The sequence below is a fragment of the Triturus cristatus genome, chromosome 9 (assembly GCF_964204655.1).
Source record: "Triturus cristatus chromosome 9, aTriCri1.1, whole genome shotgun sequence".
NCBI lineage: Eukaryota > Metazoa > Chordata > Amphibia > Caudata > Salamandridae > Triturus > Triturus cristatus.
Window position 1 is genome coordinate 305,794,934 of NC_140592.1, and position 21,345 is coordinate 305,816,278.

Here is a 21,345-nt window from a genome sequence, read left to right on the forward strand (position 1 = left end):
CCGCTGAATTGGCCTCTTGCAGAATAGTGTTTTTGAGTTCCGGGTGCACAGCCTCGTTTTCAACAAGCCCCCGGAAGTGTAGGACACGCGCTGCCTGTTTAAATTGAAGACGCGTACTGAGACGCGCTGATGCCGGGATGAGTGACCACGCGGATTAAGAGCGGTAACGGTGAGAGTAGGGTAAATAACTGAGCTGGCATGAAGACATAGGTGACTTAATTGGCAACTATCTCCCTATAACGAAACGATAAATGAAGAGATCGGATTTAGAATCTGGGTACAGTGTGTGATAGCATGTTCTGGCAAGGTTTTTTAATGTACATTGGAGGGCTATGTATTGAACGATGCTGACGTTTTGTTAGATCCTGCTCCTGGGTATCAGCATATTGTAGGCTACACTGGTTAGAACGGACGTAGATAGATGATTCTGGCATGTTATATGAATGTACTGATTTTATGTATCTGTCTCTTCAGATGAAGGTGTGAGCAACAGACGTGCTTACATTGGGGAAGAATAGTGCAAAAGGCACAGACTCCCATAACTAATTGAGAGCTGGTATGCGGGCCCGTGGCTCTCATTAGGTAATTGACGTATATGGCTTTAAGTCAGGTGGTCAGTACCTTGCTTTGTTTTTAATTTAGATTACCTGTCTTGTATTTGAAGAGGGAGATGGGAGTTGTCTCTCATGAACTTACCAGCCTTGATTCTTTTTATTCCTTTTGCATATTTGCAGTCACTCTTTCTTAAATAGAAAAAGTCCAGGGAAAGTGAATGCAGACCCTTTACACCCTGATGAATTTGCCGTTATTCTAAAAAGGCAATGAAACATGTTGGCCATTCCTGAATGTGGTTACATGACATGACTGTGTTTTTAACCTTGGGATAACTCACGCAATGAAATAAAGAAGTTGGAAGTATATACGTGAGTTAGACCTAATTTTATTCAAGACTTCACAGGTCTTTCTGCTTTGTTTTGGGGTTTGCTTCTTCTCTTTTTGCACATTTTTTCACACTTTCCTAAATTGGACACACAGGTTTTTTTATGAGAAAGATATCAATGATGATAAAATCATGAGCAAACTGGTGAGAACCTGCCAGCAGCTCCTCTGGTGTTGCACACGTGAGATACTTTCTCATTTTTTCTCACATTGTTTTCATTAATTTCCTGCACTGTATCTTGGTGCTGGCTGAGTGACTTTAATGTGTGGCTGTTTTTTTTCACATATTAGGAAATATTAAGTACTAAGTTGTATGGCACTGGGGATTTAATGATAGTTCATGACAAGAACTACTGACGTAGGAGTAATAGATTTATACATTACCCTTCCAGCAATCCCATGTATTCACATATATAAAAATACCGTTCAGATAGTGCCTGTTTTTTGTTGCCAGGTCTTTGTTGTTGTATTAGGGTTTCTAGGGTGTCAGCTGATCCCAGGCCAACATGTTACATCCATCAATGTAGAAAGACAGAGAAAACTGCTTATTTTATGGCATATTTTTGCCTTCTGCAGGGAATTCTAGGTAAGAGGACATGCTGGGAGCTATGCAAGCCATGGCACCATGGATTTGTCTTATGGGTCTCAATGTTCCAGAAATACCCTGGGTTGGTAGGGTTCCCTGGGTACCAACTGGCCTCATTCTGAAATGTTGCAGCCAACCCCATGGAAAGAGAATGGAAATTGAGCACTTCTATGCATATTTTGGATGTTTACAGGCCATTCTGGGACCAAAGTAGGCCACACCACTCTTGATTCCACTGCATCTCTAGGTTTCAGAAATAGCCAAGGTTGGTGGGGTTTCCTGTGTGTCAGCTGACCTAGAGGCCAAATACTGCAGCCATTCGCAACAGCAGGTGAAAAGAAAGTGGGGTTTCTTTGAGCATACTTTTGGCTTAGAGGCCAGCAGAGATGGGGTGAATGTAATATTTTGCCTCACCCTGGTGGCAAAATACTCTCTGTTATTCAGTAGTCGGGCACCATGTCAAGACAGTCCAGAGTTCTCTTCAATCCTTTTCTCACTTTTTCACTGTAGTCTTGTGAGCTTTCTGCCCTCCTGGGGAAATCAAATTAGTGGTTAATGCCCCAATCTGCCCTCCTAAGGCAACATAATACCTGTCTACGGCCTGGAGAATTGAAGAGCTGGAGGCAACCAATGTCAGGACGGGACTGCTCCCACCAACACCTTTATTAAAATCTATTCCCTGGTGGTCGCATGGTCTTTCTGCCCCCCTGGATTGGCCGATTAAGGTATTTAACCTCTATCTGGCCTTTTCTGGGGCAGAGCAAAAAACCCATCAGACCAACAGAGAAAAAACTGTGAGAAAGAGAATGATGTGTGGGGCTTTCCCAATCCTGGCGCTGGCACCAGCCCTCCCTCCAGAGACAACATACTGTCATTAAGCCCCCCTCAGGGGAGTCCAGAAGATTCACTCGCAATTTTACTGCCCAAGAGGAATGTAATGTAATGTAAATGTGATTTGGAGAGCGCAAACCCATGCCTGATGGTGTCTTGGCGCTGTAAGAGGTGGGTCTGAGTGTAGAGGGAAGAAAGCTCACTAGACACCAATGACTGGCATCTAAAAGAGAAATGGTCTGGCTCTTCTAGGCATTCAGTTTTATCCCCAGGCACAGATATTCTTTCTGCTACCGGGGGAGGCAGAATGGGGGATGTTTACCCCTGAATCTGCTGTCCCATGTGTTAAAACAATGCCATCCACATTTCCTTTCACTTGCCAGGATAACTGCAGTGTTTCGGATCTGGGGCCCAGGAGGGTCAGAAAGATTACGTTTGGGCTCCAGGAATATGGGGTGGGGTTTCATGGCAGGAGTGGTCGACCCACACCTTATTCTACTTCTTTTTTTTTTTTAAACAATCATTAGTACCTGGAGTCCACTCACGCTCCTCTGACCACCCAACTCTGGTGAGCTCAGATTTGATTGGAGTAAATCCCATAATCTGCCGCCCTCCATGAAGGTGGAAAGACTGGGCTTCAGAAGGGCAGCCTGAGGACAGGACAGGCAGGTCCACACCCTACTCTTCTTTGGAAAAAAATACACCCTTATGTTTAGTGTGTTTACTGCCCCTGAGGATGGCAGATTGTAGTTTAATACCCCAATCTATCTTCACAGGGGTAGAAAGACTGTTTGGAATTTATGGTGGCTGGGGCAGCTTGATGCCAGGATGGGCAACCCCTCACAACATTCAATTTTGTATAGCAGTAAATCATGGTGTGTACTGAACTTTTTGCTCCCCTGTGTATCTGGGGGCAAGTACCCCAATATGCCCATCCCAGGGTAGCAAAAAGACTGATAGGGACATTGATGAGTAATGTGGAACATTTGCCCATGCCAGGAGGCACTCCCCCTTTCAACTCCCTGGTGTGTAGTGGATAGATCTCTGCGGAGTTGCCCTCCTACTGTGATCCCCAAGCAGGGATCTCCTAGAGCAGTGATACTCAAAGTACGGCCCGGGGGCCGCATGTGGCCCTCCTGACCTTTACATGCAGCCGCTTGATCAACAGCAGCACTGGGCTGCTGTTCACGCGACTCAGCACTATCATTAAAAAGACGTTCAATGTTCAGGCCAGCCTTTATTTAAAGGTTAGCCACCCTGCTAGCATCGATGCAGCCCTCAGTTACACCCCAGACCAAACTTTGTGGCCCTTTCGAAAATGTTTGCACGTACCCACGCCCTAGGGTGAGGTGTCATTGGAAAGGGGAGAATCGCCCTTTCCTGCAATACCTCCTGTGTCTGTTTGATGCATAGGAGATGAGCTGTGCCCCCATGCATTGAACACAGTGAAAGGAAAATGAGCCGAACTGCTCTTTCTAATTTCACGTTCAATAGTGACAACGTCAGGGTGCGATATGCGCTGATCATCATTCACAAAAAAGTCTCAGGGTCCTGGGGAAGCTCTTCCTCAGCACTCCAAGATAGGGGGCTTTTGCAGAAAGGGCTCTAGAGTGAGGGGGCAGTGGGAGAATGTGATGTTCATGTCCATTGTACATTGAAATTAGAGCAGAGGATGTAAATATCACATCTTCCATTTATACCACACAAAGATGCACTTGTGAAAAAATGACTAAACTAGAATCCTATAACTCAAGTCTACAGGAAATATTTCCTATTTAGGATGAAGACCCTCACCCACCCTGAGGTGGCATGCGTCTTCATCCAGTCCCTCTTCACACCATGAAAATCACTTAAATGGTGTGGGCAAGAACTTCCTTACCTCAACCAAAGGGAGCTGACAGAAGGAGCCCTTAGGAGTGATTTAAGTGAATCTGAATGGTACCTCTTTGAGAGCTGGCTGTGGGTGAGGGGTGCAGAGTGCCAAGGGCTTGTGATACAGGGGAAATTAAAAATACCTTATGGTGGGAAAATGTTATTAGGTGTCCCTAACAGGTAGACGAAAATCAGAGGAGAGAGACAACATTCAACCCAAATATGACAGCTGGGTCAACATGTTTCTGTCCATCCTAAGACCCTATCAGGGGGTTCCGGGCATTGATCAGAAAGAATATATTAGTAGTCACTCAGCCAGGTGAACATAAAGGGAAATGTATTATACTTATAGTGCCTGTGACAATGACCCACAATTAAATAACATAGGCCCATGGCTAACAGCACCTATAGAGAAAGAGTTATAGATTACAAAAAAAACAGTTATTTCATGAAAAGCCCGTCAACAAATCACACTCTATCAGAATTAGAAGCATATTATGTGTATAAATTGTGCAACTTGTGAATTACCCCAAAATGTGGCTGCTCACCTGGAAGCAAGTCAAGTGGTAGGCTTCAACTCAAGCCTTCACTGACGAACAAAAACAGGTTTGAGAAGTACAAAGACAGGGGCACACGATTAGGAAATAAGCAAGAAAAGACTAGTGCCATATCGTTGGTGATGTATAGAATCCTACAGGGAGGGAGGACTTCTCAAAAGTAAATGACCATACCACATCAGAGATTTAGGGAGAGGATGTGGTCTAGCCTCTTTGATGCTGGAAACCAGGGTTCGAGCCTCGAGTTCGCGTCCACATCCTGTGATTCTGGGCAAATCACCTCCCCGTGCCTGAATGTGTAATGTAAATACGGTGCTCCTGTAAAGCGCTCCATACCTTCGGGTCGAGTTAGCGCTATATAAATATGCAACAACAACAACAACAAAAAAAAAATTAAAACCTCAACCGTTGTTGGACAGAATGTGCTCAATAGATGTCATTCAAAGTTTACACCCTGGCTGATTTTACATTTATGGCATTGAGATAGGTAGCAACAATAATTTGGTAATTTACAATAGCATTCTGTAGTATCTATTACACATTATAACTCATAAAGAGTATGTAATAAATTAAGATGATGTCACCCAGCTCTTGGATTATGTGCAGGATATGAAAGTGAAGAGTTAACCTCAATTGGTTATGCTTCCCCCACTAACATCCTTGAAGCGGGAGACACCTGGAACTCACATTGCTCTTAGTTGGCCTCGAAATGCAAACTGTGGGGCATATTATCAAGCACGGTGTTAAAATTATCGCCGCTTTAGCGGCAGAAAACTGCCGCTAAAGCGGCGATAATGGGCTTGATAATATGCCGCAGAGAATTCCAATAGAAGCCCATGTTGACACCAGAACATGGACTTCTATGGGAATTCTCAAGGGCATATTATCAAGCCCATTATCGCCGCTTTAGCGGCAGTTTTCTGCCGCTAAAGCGGCGATAATTTTAACGCTGTTTCTTGATAATATTCCCCTGTTGAAGTAAGCAGGCACGTTCCTATGCAAAATATTATCTATGTTCGAACATGTAAGTTTATATATATTATTTCAATTAATCTGAATTGACAAAATCTTGTTGGGAACTTCCAAAATTCAAAGCTATCATTTTGATGGTAATATTATCACTCCTACTATGAAGAGCAAATATCTTCCGATTAGAGTGAGAAAAAAGGGGAATGTTAGTCTGGTGTTAAAATTATTGTCGGTTTAGCGGCAGAAAACTGCTGCTAAAGTGGCGATAATGGGCTTGATAATATGTCCTTGAGAATTCCAATAGATGTCCATGTTCTGGTGTCAACATGGGCTTCTATTGGAATTCTCCAGGGCATATTATCAAGCCAATTATCGCCGCTTTAGCGGCAGTTTTATGCCGCTAAACCGACGATAATTTTAACACCGTCCTTGATATTATGCCCCTAAATCAGAGTCTCTGTGCTGACAATTTCATGTGCATTCTTCACTTTACGTTGTTGGAATCAATATTAGTGGCTCCACTGAAAAAGCCTGACATTCGTCCACTTTTAGGTAAGGATTCATTTTTTCTCGTGCAGCCCAACTTCCCACCCAAAAACTTGGGCTTGAGCATCGCGCAATAAACAGACCACGCTGATGTCTTAAGCGTAAAAGGCCATTTATTAGGACCAGGCTGCACAACATAATCAATACCAAATAACAGCAACAACAATAAACAAACCCCCCCAACAACAACTCTTCATCCCTTCACTCTCTTCACCCACTCCGAACTCACTTCTCCCACCACTCCATGACCCGTTCCGTTCTTCATCCATTTCCACAGATCTCCTAGCATCCTCCCCAGTATCATCTGTCATTCCACTCATGCCTCCATCTCCCCCCATCAATTCACTCTCCCCCCCCCCAGTGATGGGTTGCGCCCGCTATTGACTCCCCCATCCCTCCAAAGTATCGCCAACCCTGCAGCCCGTCCTAAACTGGCACGCTCCGCCAACCCTACTCCCGGACCCTAGTAACTGCAGGGTGGGTGGGTGGCCTTCGCTAACTCTCCCTCCCAATGGTGCCGAGAATGCAGGAAGAGGAAGCTGCCTTCATCCACTGCATTCTTACACCCACCCCCTAACTCCACCCCTTGACCCTGCCTGGTCCTCCCCTGCGCGAAAGACCCTGTGGGAAGACTAGTCTGCGACTGTGCTTCCCCCGGGGCCTACCATTCAGTTCCCGAGGTGGTCTGAAAGAACCAGGAGCTTTTGTTTTAATTCTCCCACGTTCTCTCTCGGGTTAAGAGCCTTCAACCGGAATATTTAGGTAATTAATTTGTAGTTCTGGCAAGTGAGAAGCCAATCTTTTGAGGAATATAGTTTTCCTGCTTGAAAATCTTTTGGGTCGATTGTTTGTCCAGAATTCTGCCCTGAATTGACTGCTACTGAATACGATAATCCCGACCAGTCAAATCAGATATTTTGCTGTTTTTAATGTAAGTGAGATGTAAACCCAATTCACATATTGGGACTTGAAGAAATGTTGATTTTGGCTAGCGGCTTCAGGGTAGAAAAACGTGAGGTGGTTGATCAGTACGAATTTTCTGTAAATTTGAAATGGAAGCTTGGTGCACAATGGTGAGTTTTCCTGAGACCATCTCTGTAGGTTTTTCCTGCAACCATGCAAAAATAGCACCTCTGGCACTTTACAGAGCTGAATTTCTGGCCTTGGATGGAAGCGAGGCTTTTAATTTACTTGAATACAAATGTTTGTAACATTGGTAAGGCCTCAAAGAACAATATTTTTTGTAATTTTATGTTCAACTATATTTTATTTTTAATTACATTCAGATAAATAGGCTAAATTAAGCTTTTTGCAACAACTAACACCCCAGTTTAATAACAGGAGGGAGGCTGAAATACATATGTATGGTACATATGTTATGTGGTGCGCTCTCCGCCTCTTCGTGATACAAAGATAAAATCAAAGGTTGAAGTGTTTATTAAAAAGAGCAGTCTTATGCTTAATGTTGATTAGTCACAGACGTGTCTCAGACATGACCAAATGTAAGCGGCCATATGAAATTTCATAAAGCAACATATTGCAGGATAAGTGTAAAAACTGCAACTGAATGGCAGTTGATGAATAAGAAAGAGAAAAGTTAATTAAGTTATCATAAATGGTATTAGATATAGCAAGTGAAGGAAGGTGGAGAAAATGGTGGTACCCAGATATTGTAAAAAAAAAAAAATATGTAAAACCTATTTGTTTTATATAGAATGAACTACAGCCACATCAGGAACAGATCAAGTAGGAAACAAGAATTCAAAATGGCTCAATAGGTGATAAAGAATGAGAGACAACCTCAAAATTAAAGGAGATTGAGAAAAAATGTATTGAAGTAGATACTTTCAATATCAATACCTCTTGAAAAGAGAGTGCAGTGGAACTGAGATGATGTTGTCTCCCACTTCTTATTACTCATTTGTTGTTCATACCCATGTGCTTAAGAATGGACACACTATTACAATACAGGGCTGAAAGACAGACTGTTCGGCAGTGGCGGCTGCTCCGCTTATGCGGAGGAGCCTCGCTCACTGCTATTAAGCAGTGTAAGAAAAAATAAAATGATAATAACTCAAAGTTATTAACATTTTCTTTTTTCTTTTTGCAGGCGCGTCAGCTTTGGGAAGTGGGCGGGGCTGCTCTGCTGAAGGAGCAGGGAAGGGGAGATGTAGTTTTCACTGCCCACGTGTGCCTGAATGTTTGTCCGGCCAACCATCTCGGGCCGGCCAAACATTCATGAGCACATAGCATGCTCACCGCCCAGGCTGCATTACACCATGGGTGGAGAAGATGTGCAGGCCCCCATTCACCGTCTGAACGCCAAACCATGGCACTTAGACCAATCACAATGCTGAATTGCAGCGTTGTGATTGGCTCAGGGGAGTCTGAGTGTTTCCAGTGTTCTTTCTGTTCCGGCTTGAGGAAGGAGGTGAGAGACACAACAAGGAGGACGCAGTGACGCAGACAGGAGGTACGTTTAAACATTTTTATTTACACCCTGCCACCCCTACCTCCACGTCTCACCACTTGTACGGTCCCTGTGAATAAGTAGAACCTTGGAGGGGAATTGTGGGCACATGATTTTTTCAAGATGGGGATTCATAATGTTGCTCTGTTAAGCTGGGCCCAGGAATGTCATTGTTCAAGCCCTTCCTTCTGGCCTTCGGCCTATATATATCCAATGTTGTACAAATCGTAACAGTGGTATGGTCATATTCAGGGTGCTGTGACTTAAATTTTTCAATAATGAACTATTTAATATTATCAGTAACGTGTTTCTTGTCTAGGAAACGTTTTATTAATTTAATATTGTCTTTTTTACAAGTTATTGTGCTCCAGTGTTCATTGATTCTAATCCTAGCTTTTTGTGTGGTCCTCCCAATGTAGAGGAGGTTATGGCGCCATTAATCATATAGATTACATTGGTTGAGTTGGAGAACCCTCTAAGTTGCCATGGTGTTTCTAGACCAACTCCAATTCTGTGGTCTTCTTTGTGAATCGGCAGACCCTGCAATTACTGCAAGGGTAATGTGCTTTGATAGGGACACTGTTCCAAGGGGTATAAGGTCTCATGTCTCTGTTCTCTTTCTTCAGGTGTATGTGAACATGAATGTCTCAATGAAGCGTCCTTTTCCAGAATGCGTACATAGGTTTTTTTTTTCTTAAACTATGCAAGTACAAAATATTTCAATGTTTCTTAACTGCTTTTTTTCATTTTTAGAGAGCCGGGACAGACTGTTGCTAAGCATTTTAATTTCTCTGTTTCACTCTTCTTCTGGGGGGTTAGCAGCTGTTCTCTATTATTATTTGCTGCCCTCTTCCTGGCTCTTCTAATGATAGAATTAGGATCGTTTTTTCTTTTAAAGTCTCCGTTAATCTTTTAGCATGTTGATTGTTCATTGTCTTGTCTGTACAATTATGTCTGAGCTGAAAAAAATGACCAACCAGAAGTTTGTCTCTCAATGAGCAAGGATGGAGACTTTCAAATTGCTGTAAACTGTTCCTATCAGCCGATTTGTAAGACACTTCTATTTTTCGTGGACCATCTTCCAGATAGTTTCTCAGTTCAAGTAAAGTCAAGTCTGGCTGTCCAATTGTCATTGTGAACTTTAAATAAGGGTCCATGGAATCAACCATTTTGGAAATGCTTATACTTCACCTCTTGTGCCCTTCCAAATGAGGAAAAAAATCATCTATGTAGCTCTTCCATAGCAAATACATTTCACTATATGGATTTGTGTCATCATAGATAAATTCTGTTTCAAATGCATGTACATAAATGCATGCCAGACTGGTAACAGTGTAATCTCCCATGGAAGTACCATGTGTCTGTAAATAATATTCCCCTTTGTACTCAAAGAAATTCCTAGAAAGAGCTAGGTGTAAAAAAACAAGTATGAAATCTGGAGGGTAATATATTCCCAATGAGTTGTTTTGAGGCTTTTCTCAACTATTCTCAAAGACTGCTTTTTGGAGGGTTACTGGTGTACAGAGTAAAATGACATCCTAACCACTAATTGACTAGAAAAGAAATCACAAAATTGTGACAGGGGTTCCAATGCTGAGCCAATCCCAGAGACTATATATAGGACGCCCTGGCAGTGGGTATTTATTCATATGCATCTTCGATAGTATATAAAAATACAAAACTCAGGGTTGCTTCCTGACCAGGAATTTGGCTTCAGCCTTAGTAATCCAGCTGTTGTCTAATCCATTTTTTACCAAAAAAGATACCTCCTCCATAAAATCTATGGTGGGGTTTCTTCTAAGATGCTTATATTTGCGTTCGTGGTTCAGGAGTTTTAGGCATTCATCATTATTCATAGCCTTGGGAAGACTGGCCAAGGCATCTTGCCTGTGCAGAGCCTCCTTTCACTCTCTAGTAACATTCTGGAATATTCTGTTCTTCATCAGAACATCAAGTTCAAGATTAACTGCCTGTTCCAAAGCGATTACTTCAGGGGGCATCTCATGTGTTAAAGATGTGAATGTTGATTTATTGCGTAAGCCGACGTTCTTCACAGGCTCATCTCCTGTATCGTTTATTCTTTATTTATTGAAAAATACTCTTAATCTAATCTTCCTTAGAAGTCTGCCATCTCCATTTTGAGTCTGAAAGTATCATCATTGGGTGTTAAAACAAAACCCTAACCTTTATTCAGAATCTTGTTCTCAGCCCCACTAAGGGTTCTCAAAGTCGAATTGATCACAATGTCTATGCCAGGTTTTAAGATATGCTTGTTCCTGGTGTTGGTTCATCTTGCATTGATCCATTCTGACCCTGAGCACCTTTCTTCCAAGAGACCCCTCAGGCTTTTTTCTACCTCTTCCACGTCCCCTGCCGCTTTTTTAAAAGGTGTGTTTTGGAATTACCATGGAAGGGTGAGAAAAGTGGAGAAGCCATAGGCGTGTGGCCAACCCCATTCTTGATTGTGAAGTTATTTGCAAGTCAATAGCCATACCTCGGGCCACATCTGCTAGTGGTCCTTGTCCTTTCATTAAGAATGGTGTCAGAGCCCGAGATTAACTATTCCGAGATAATGAGTCAGAATAACCTGTTTTTTTAACTTGATAGCCTTGTTTGGGGTACGGAAATGTTGTCTCATGGGAGAACTTTTTAAGGTCTTTTTGGAATTCAATAATTTTTGACTAGTGCATCTGGCAGTCTGTTACTTGTCTTGATGATAAGGACTAGCCAATATTGTGTGTAAAAATCTTTGTCTTCAAAGAAGATTCTGGGCTCATTACACCTCAAGAACTTTATCATCACTGCTCAGTGAAGTACAGTCTTTACTTGAGTCATTTTTAATTTGTTTAGAGGTTCCCAATCCATAAACTGAGTAAGTGACTGAGTGAGTGACGTGTCCCCAATCACTGAAGGTGCTGACAGAATTGTTGAAACGTTCTCATCATCAAAGGATAGACATTCCATGGTGGTTATCTATTTTGTATTCCACCTGCAGCTGAAATTCCTGATGGTCTGCGGTCCAGACACTAAAGATCTCACAGCTGAGCCACTGTTCAAATCTATCAAACCACAAAGAGATAAAAAGGAGGAGAAAAAAATGCCAAAAGCAAGTCCTCCCAAGCTAAACATCTATAAAGACAATAAGTACAGAACAGGAAATGTGTCCTGTTTTTAATGACTTTAGAACTCAAACCTGAATCCAGACTTTCTGGATGCCCCTAGGGCCATACATTACACCGGGTGAAGGTAGGAAATCCTTGACTCACCTGCATGGAGGTGTGTTTTGTAAGGATCTTCCCACTAGAGGCGTAAAGAAATCTCTTGACCTATTTTATGGCAATCCAATGGGCAGAAACATGTCGGCAGGCAAATGGATGTAGAGGCCACAGTACCCACAACATCTCCCCTTATAGTTTTAAACCATACCTAGGGTACCTAGTAATAAAGGACAATCCTTCAGGTTTACATTAAGGAAGTGGTTCTTAACCTTTTGACATCTGTAGACCCCCACTTAACCAATAGTGGAAGCTGGGCACCCACACTGAATCATTGGAATCCAGGGACCCCCACTGAGTCATTACTGGAAGCCAGGGACCCGGACCAACAATTTTCGATGATTTGAGCTGCAAAACAATACACGAAACAATAAAGATACAAGCATTCATTGAATACACATATGCTTCTTATGTGAACTTTATTAATCTGGTAATATTATTTAGTTTTCTAAGTAGTCATGAACCCCCTGAGTGCACTTCACTAACCCCCAGGGGTGTCCCCGGACCCCAGGTTAAGAACCACTGCCCTAAGGTATTTTTACAGTTGGATCCCTGATTTATTCAGGAAATATATCTTATCAAAAGCTTCCCTTGCATTGCGGGTCGGGCAGCGCTGGTGGTATCTTACCTGGGTGTGGTGAGTAAGTCAATGATGAATCGTGCCACTTATATTGGGTGAGACTTCCTCATCCACAAAGTCTGGATTCAGGTTTCGGATCTAGGTTCATTAGAAACAGGACACAATTTCCATCCTGTGCTGGAGCCTTCTTTTCCCCCTACTCAGTGTGGTTATAATTGACTAGGATGCCCCTTGCGACCCTGGAATATCTGACGAAACACAATGTTAGCACACATTATTGGATCTGAAATCTTAAAATTCAGAAAAGGTATAAAACTATGCTACTAAAGCAAGGGTTTTATTTAAAGTATTTCAGGAAATATATCTGTTGGATATTAAACTCTCGATGGAATATTGAGACCTGATATTATGATAAGTGCATCCTTGCCTACCTAGCCCACAAGCCTGCCATTTTTGGTGGCTCCCAACCACTCTGAGCCGGTAGACCATCATGCTGGAGATGAAGAAGTGAATAAAAGAAAAAGCATGAGAACAGACAACCCCAGTTCAAGAAAGGGTTGAAGGCACACCTTTTTAGGTCTCGGCTAGTGAAGGCTGCGCTTGCGGATGTTCGCTCGCGAGATTTAATGTTTTTCAGAAGAGGGGCTTGAACCCGCCCCTCTTCTCCCCTCTTCTCCATTGGCTGGCCTCTTAAATGCTGGTCAGCCATTGGAGAAGAGCTTTGTCTCTCCAAACAAGCCCCGTCTTTTTCGGATTCGGGGGCGTGTTTTTTACTTTCTTTCTCTCCTCTGGAATGTAAACATTCCAGCCAATGGCAAGAGGAGAGAAAGAAAAACACGCCTCCGAATCTGAAAATGCCGCTGTGTTTCTCCGAGGCATTTCTATTTGACCTCGGAGAAAGGCGGCGGTGTTCATGGCTCTCGCCAGGTAAGGCAACAGACACCGAGTTGGGACATTGCAGTCTGAAGAGCTTTAGAAAGGCAAGACCGAATCCCAGGTGCCACATCCTGGCCAGGCTGATGATTTTGGGCACTAATTTGTGGACGTGTTTTTGCTAAGCACAGATGTCGGCGAGCATTAATCACTTTTAATCGCCCTCCGCCTGCCGTCTCTCGCGCCCTCTCTCCATTTTGTCCTACTCCCTGCTGCCTTTGCTGCTGATGTGACTTTCCGTAGACATCAATCCCCCGCCATCTCCCCCTCACACCCCACAGAGTATTGCTAGAGCGCATTTCAGCTGCATGGGGGATGGGCAAGAACCCTTCTTATGCACGCGGCGTCCGTTTCCGAAATACGTGGTGTGTACTGACGGTTAACCTGGTCGCACATCGATGTGCTGAGATCTTGGAAGGCCTCCTTATGGAATTCGGGGCCATGCGGCGACCACAGAATGTAGCGGCCTCCCCCCCTTTAGATCTAACTTTGGAGCGCCTACAACATCGGTACTTGCGCGGTAGCGGGGATTTTGAGGTCTGTACGCGTGCGTTTTCTCAGAGGGTACATTTCCGGCCATATTTGCAGTAAGCAAAGCTTCTTCCCAAACAGTAAACGTGAGGCGTGGCTGTGTCTTGGCGGCGGCCATCCTTAAGTCAGGCCAGAACCAGAATTGCACAGAGCTGTGACTTTCTGCCTGACAGTAAAATTGCCGTAACTCAACGTGTTTCTGTCGATCGTTATGATTGAGCCACGGCTGTCGCCTTCATTGCTTTTCACTCTCTGCGCGCCATGCTCGCCTTTCTCCGGCTTAGTTGTTTGTTTTCCTCACAGCACTGACCTTTCAGTTTAACGGAGGATTAAATCACATTATTGTTGTTGCGTTTTGTCCCAATGAAACAGTCATTTAGTGCTGTCTGTAGTGTGTCCTCTGCGTTTGTTATCACTGCACAAAAACAGACATCAGCCCTTCCTGAGTTGTACCATTTTTCAACTGCAATGTGTCTTTGTTTTCCCGGGGCTTGCATCTAGTGCACCAATCCTGGAGGTACTGCAAGGTGTGGATTGGAAAACAAAATGTGTACTGCGGCTCTGCGTCCCACTGCTAACGTTTTGTAAGGATATCAGCAATGGACATTGAAATGGGACCATTCAAGGCCCCTTTCAGGCAAAAGCACTCACTGATTTCTGAATAGTGAGTGTGAAAGCGTTAAGGTAACAATGTTGTTCCTGCTTGCATTTCACATGGTTCACGGGCGGCAGAGAAGTAACAGGACTCTGTCTTTTCCTTCGTACTTAGAGAAGAAAAATACAGTGTCCGCTTCTGCTCTGCCGCTTCAGCTGCCCCCCTCTTTCATTCCTCCCTTTCTTTCTGTCTAGCAATTCTTCTCTTACTGAAGTTCACCTCCAGTCTTGCTAGCAGGCCTATGAAGAAGCACAGCCAAGAACAACAGTGACTCTGTCACTTAGGTCACAGGACCCTTGAGAAGGGCCAGCTCTAGGGCAGTGCAACCGGTGAGACCGGGCGCTGACTTTGGGTGGAGACATTATGTTTGCAAGTAAATTAAGGTTTTAAAACCGCTTGCTGCCTCCTTCCTGGCCTCCAGCAATTTTCAGCAACAATAAAAATGTCATGATGACTCTGGTGTTTAATGTTCTTCCTAGAGAGAGATCTGAGTTTTGTCTAGTGGAAGTTTTGACTCCTGGAAAGGTAGCACATAGGGTTAATGTGCCTGCAGCAAAGAACATGTACCATGCAGATCACATAGTGCACATAATGTAAATAGGTCAGTGGGCTACTGCGTGTGTGTGTGTGTGTGGGTTGCTCTATGAGAGTGGCTCTGTGGGTGGCTCTGCGTGTGTGGGTGGCTTTGTGTGTGTGGGTGCAAATGCAATAGGTCTCGCATTTGAGAGGGATTAAGCTATTGACATTGTAAATAACAATGCTGTTTCTTTAAATGTTTTAAAAACAAAAACATAAACAAAAATAATGTCATGAGCAATGCCAATAGCTCTAACTTTAACAATGCTGAGACCGTTGCATTGTAAATGCTTGTTGAATAATGGAAAGGAACAATATTTCATTATTGTTAAAAGCCCACTTTCCCTCACAGAACTTCAAATCACTCCTCCACTCTATCTTTGTCTTTGACCCAGTGTGGCGCTCTAATGACTTCCCGCTAGGTACAAATACCATATACATACATTCACAACTACATACATCAGTTTTTAGATTGTCTTCTGATCTTATGTAGTAGATAAAGAGCCTGATTTAGACTTTGGCCAGCAAGTACTTCATCAAAAATCTGATGTATACCCCGTCAGCCATAATACAGGTGTAGTAGGGTATAATAAATTCATAATAAGGTAGGAGGGATATCTGTCACGTTTGTTATCCAATGCCCGTCCGCCAAATTCTAAATCAGGCCCAAAGTTAGGTCAATGGCTTATTTTATGGAAATATGGAATCTAAGCCCATGTACCTGTTTACGAGTTATCGTAGTCACTTGTTTGATGTAGTGATAACTGTGGGATAACTTGGAGTATACCCTTCACAAATCGTGCTCTTCCCAGTGGCATGTATATTTACCAGAATTCCAAGGATAATGGACATGACATCCCACTCCTTTTGTGCACGATGACATCACCAGGTTAATTTCTTGTCGCATTCTTAGCCCCTGCCATCCTGGCCTTCTCCCCACCTCCCTCCCACCCCATTTGCTCAAAAGGTGCTAGGGTGAGAGCAAAGAGGGAACTAATAAAAAAGTATGGCTTTTATAGCCAAACGTTGCTTTTGCTCCTACCTCTGCCTGGTGATCCCTGAGACCAGGATTAACAAAGGCAGCACTAATGGGCAAATCCTGGGCAGAATCTACTACCCGTGTGCCCCTTAACTAAGATAATTTTACAGAAATAAGATAGCGTGAGATTCAGAAACCCAGGAGGTCAGTCAGCACATAATGTCTTAAAATTGATGACTCATGTCAAGTTCAAATACGTGAATGAACATCGCAAGGTGTAAGGTCATCTTTTCAATTAACTGACATTGTGGTCCAGTGAGACCTCTTGGAGGTATTTAGGTGTATGTCAGTATTGGGTGATTGTTCCCCCACCAAGAAGAATCCCTCAGGTTCAGGAAGACTTGCACTTTCTGTAATCTGATGCTTGTCATCAGCCCTGGTTCAAGGATTCTGGATCTGGGAAGGCTATGAAGAAGCCTGGGTGGGCCATGAAGATACATTGGAAAAGCGGGTAAAAATCTGGATTTTTGGGATCTGTTTAGACTCTTGACAGCCTCTATTGAATATAGACATGTCTATTAAGTGACAGTAACATATATTTTGTAATGCTAGATCAAGCGGGTACAACTGATGGCTGTGCCCACCGCACTTTGTTCTGTGTTTGACTTTAAACTACCTTGTGATGGGAGCTTGTATTCTCTTCATTGGTTCTAGTGGAGTATTGTGGCAAACCCAGCTGTTAAATTGTTGATGGATGATGTGAAACCATCATATTTCTTCCTCACCAAATTGATATCCACACAAAAGGCTATCCATATGGTTTCGCAGGGCACTGGTAATTGACGACTTGCTGGATCCTATTCTCAATTCTCTCCCAAAGTGTCTTTGAACATCCAAAGCAAATGGTTCATTTTAATAAATATTGTAGTGTTACTTGACAAAAGTTGAGAGTATTTGAAGAAACGTATACGCAGCGTTAGGAGTTGTGTTTGGGAGGTTTTAGAAGCATGAATGACAAATGGAGCTTTTTAAAACACTTTGGGCAAGTAGCAATGATCAAAAAAAATATGATTTTATAGTTAGGGGAAGACAGGTTCCTCTCATGAGTTTTGTACAAAATTGGTTAATGTTGCAATGTAATACATACTGGGTCAGTCACATTGCCTAAAATACAATAGGATATAACCAACAATTTTCATGAGACTTGTAGTTGCTCTCTAGTATTTATTAAAGGAAAGGCATGGTGCATATAAAGTTCTTGGAGCAGTGGCAATGACCTCCACATGTTAGAATATGAGGAAAAGGCACAACAGAGAATGATTTTAAAATGTGCTTAGAAAAGAGGGTGGTTTTATAACAGGGTGGTATCAATGAACATGAGAATGAGCTCAGACTGATTCATCCACATGTTGAGTGACTATAATCTAAGTATTTCCCCACATGCAATTGACTCTGATCCAGCCTGATTCGTTTTTCAGACACACCACCTGTAATAAATCCTTACCATGAATAAACATTTAGTAGTTTAGTATTTCCATAGTGTTTCCGGCACCTGTCATTGAGGCTTCAAAGCACTTTTCAAGTAGAATACTAGTAGGAGCCAGTCGTACAGACCATGGATGTTGATGGATTTCTTGTGGTTTTATCCAAAGTGTAGAGTTTTCATGTTTTGCATGAGTGCCGTGAAAATGTGCTTCCAATGTGTCACAGCAGCATGTAAACAGGAAACAAAAGTGAATGTGAGAGTCATCGAGTGTCAACTGTGTTGTTTTTACGAGTGCTCAAGTCTTTGTTCGTGTTAGAAATAGGATTTTTGGCAGGCCAGGGCATGCGCCAAAGCCAGGCAGAAACCACCACTCTAGTCAGGGAAAGGGAGTTACACTCCTAAAATAACCCCTGCTCACCCACTTGGTAGCTTGGCACGAGCAGTCAGGCTAATCTGAGAGGCAGTGTGTAAAGCATTTGCACATAACCAACAGTAATACAGTGTAAGCACTACAAAAGGACACCACACCAGTTTAGAAAAATATCCAATATTGGTATATACTTAAGACAAGACCTAAAACGATAAAAATCCACAATACAGTACTCAAAAATCTTCAATTATCAAAATACGCTTGAAACACAGTACCTTGATGTCGATAGCTCCGTCCGGGGCTATCACGGCGTTGTGAGCAAACAAATCCAAACAGTTCGGCTGACCGCGGCGTCGCGGGCCAGCTACGGTGTCAGGAAGACATGCAAACAGTACCTTTTAGAAATGCAGGGCCTCGATGACCTCTCGTTGAGCTTCAGAAAACACAGCATCCGCAGGCGTCGGTTCGGAGGTCGGTGCAGGAGTTGTCGGGCCCTCAAAGTCACACGCGTTGCAGGTCGATCTCTTCTCTGATGAAGTCAGGTGTGCTGGCGTCGGCAGGCGTCGGGTGCTAAGGTGCGAAGTGCTGTGGTGCAGCATGCGGTGCCCTCAGGTCGCGGTGCGAGTAGCGGCTCGATAGCGGTGTCAGATGGGGTCATTGGTGAGACCAGGGTCGCGGTGCGTGATGAAAGCGGTGCTCGTCACGGTGCTGGCAGGTCACGGGGCAAGCAGCGTCGTCGTCGTTGCTGAAACGCTGTCATCGGCTGACGAACTGGAGTCAATGGCGTCGGCGATGGTAGGCCAAGGCTGGGGTGCGGGATGAGGGCGGTGCGTCGGGTAACTTTATGAGCGGTGCCCTCGAACCACAGTGCAAGCAGCGGCGTCGATTTCGGCGTGGAGCATCGTTGTTGGGGATACCAATGCGTCGTCGTGAAGCAAGGCGGTGCGGAGTGCGGTGCCCACAGGTCACGGTGTGAGCAGCGGCTCGGTTGTGGCATCAGCAGGCAGCTTTGGGGAGTCCAGGGTCACGGTGCGGCATTGCGGCGGTGCCCTCTGCGGAGCCTTCAAGACACGAAGTCGGCAGCGGCGTCATAGACGTCCTCGAGTTGCTTTTCTTCTGTTGCAGCACAAAACACACAGTCCCCAGTGCTGAGGGCAGAAGAGCTTGAAGTCTTTGTAGTTCCTGAGACTTCTTAAACAGGGGGAAGCTCTACCTCAAGCCCTTGGAGAAATTCTCTAAAGCAGATTGCAGAAAGTTCAGCCCAGTCCTTTCACTGCCCAAGACAGAAGCAGCCACTGCAGGTCCAGCAAAGCACACAGCAAATTGGTTGTTCTTCCTCACAGCTTCTCCGGCTCTTCTTCTTGGCAGTCTTCTTGATCCAAAAGAGTTCTAAAGTTCAGGGGTCTGGGCCCCAATATTTATATCCCCAAATCCTTTGATCTCTTAGGCAGAGAGTGTCTGTGCCCAGCCATAACCAGTTCTGTCTTCTCTGGTGTGATTTCCTGGTAGGAGGTGGAGACGGCATTGTCAGAGGCAGACCAGGCCCTTTGAGGTGCAAGGAAATCTCCTCCCCCTTCCCCCATCGCAGGCCAGGTCTATTCAGCCCTTTCCTGGACATGCCATACACACCAGGGCATGTCCTACCTTTCACATAGACTGCACCCTGCCCACAGGTGTACCTTGGGCCCATCTTAGGGGTGCTTGACATGTAAGAAAAGGGAAGGTTAGGAACTGACAAGTGTGTGCACTGGCCAAGTCGACATGGCAGTTGCAAACTGTGCGCAGACTTTGCAATGGCAGGTCTGAGTTACCTTTTTAGGGCTACTCACATGGGTGGCACAATCAGTGCTGCAGGCCCACTAGTAGCATTTTGTTTACAGGCCCTGGCACACTCAGAGCACTTTACTAGGGACTAACAAGTAAATCAAATATCCAATCATGGAAACACCAATCCATAAAACAATTTACACAGAGAGCATCTGTGCTTTAGCACTGAATAGCAGTGGTAAAGTGCCCAGAGTCCTAAAACCAACACAAACAGGTCAGGAAAATATAGGAGGAAGAAGCAAAACATTTGGGGATAACCCTGCAAAAAGGGCCATTTCCAACTACTCGTGATCTGCATACCATTGGCTTTGACATTCATTATTCTTTTCCTGGCGGGACAAGAGAATGTTTCTGCTTAGGGGGGACTGGTTAGAGTCCTGGCACAAAATTAGCCAAACCCGGATTGTACTGTTAGACTACCAGTACATCACTTTATAGAAGCCCGTTTGCACCACGAGTGGATCTCTTTGTATAATGCACCCAGGAGTGATAGAAGCCGCAAGACCATAGAGCTACATTAAGGCCAGGGTAAAATAATTACTATATATTGTGGTGAAATCCATATTAGTTATGTGCACTTCACGATTGCATCACGACTGCATCCAGACAGTGCTAGAAATTGAAAGATTTACTCTGGATTCCTATAAATTATGGGTCACAGTTTGGCAGCAGAAAGAGGGTGACTTGGAAGGTGTGCAAACATGTCAACAAGGACAAATGCAACAGTAAATCTGTTCTGGATTACTTAGCTGGTCACAAACAAGCTGCATTTTAAAATACCTTATGGAGTAAGGCAACTGCTACAGAGCTTTGTTTTCCCATCAGGTTTGATGGAATAAAATGGTAAGATAACTCTGGTGGTTAATTCACTTGATGGTGATCTTTGTGTTTTGTCTAACCACAGTTATAGCATAGAGGGTTAAAGTGTCTGCTGCACAGAAAAACACAACATACAGATCGCAGATTTGTATTTTACGGAGGTAACTCACTGGGTACTACTTTTGTAACAGATCATTTTGTTACTTGCAGTTCATAAGTTACAATCCTTCTAATATCGCACAGTGAGTTATGAATGGGCATCAAGAACCTGCAAACAAACTGTAAGGCACAGTTTCAAATCTTACTGGGCTGTTTTCAATCTTTCAAAATCATACGGTTGCTAAAAAGGGATTCTTTGGGTAGTAATTAAGTCTTGTTAGATTAGAGAACCCCTGGACCACTGTATTACATTTTAAATCCTTACATTTTTTTACCACATCAATAACTCTTAACATATAACGCCTACCAGTATGAATATGTGACTTGTGCACCTTGTAGCCCTCATTGTCTTATGTAACATTTCCTGTACATTGATTTACGCATT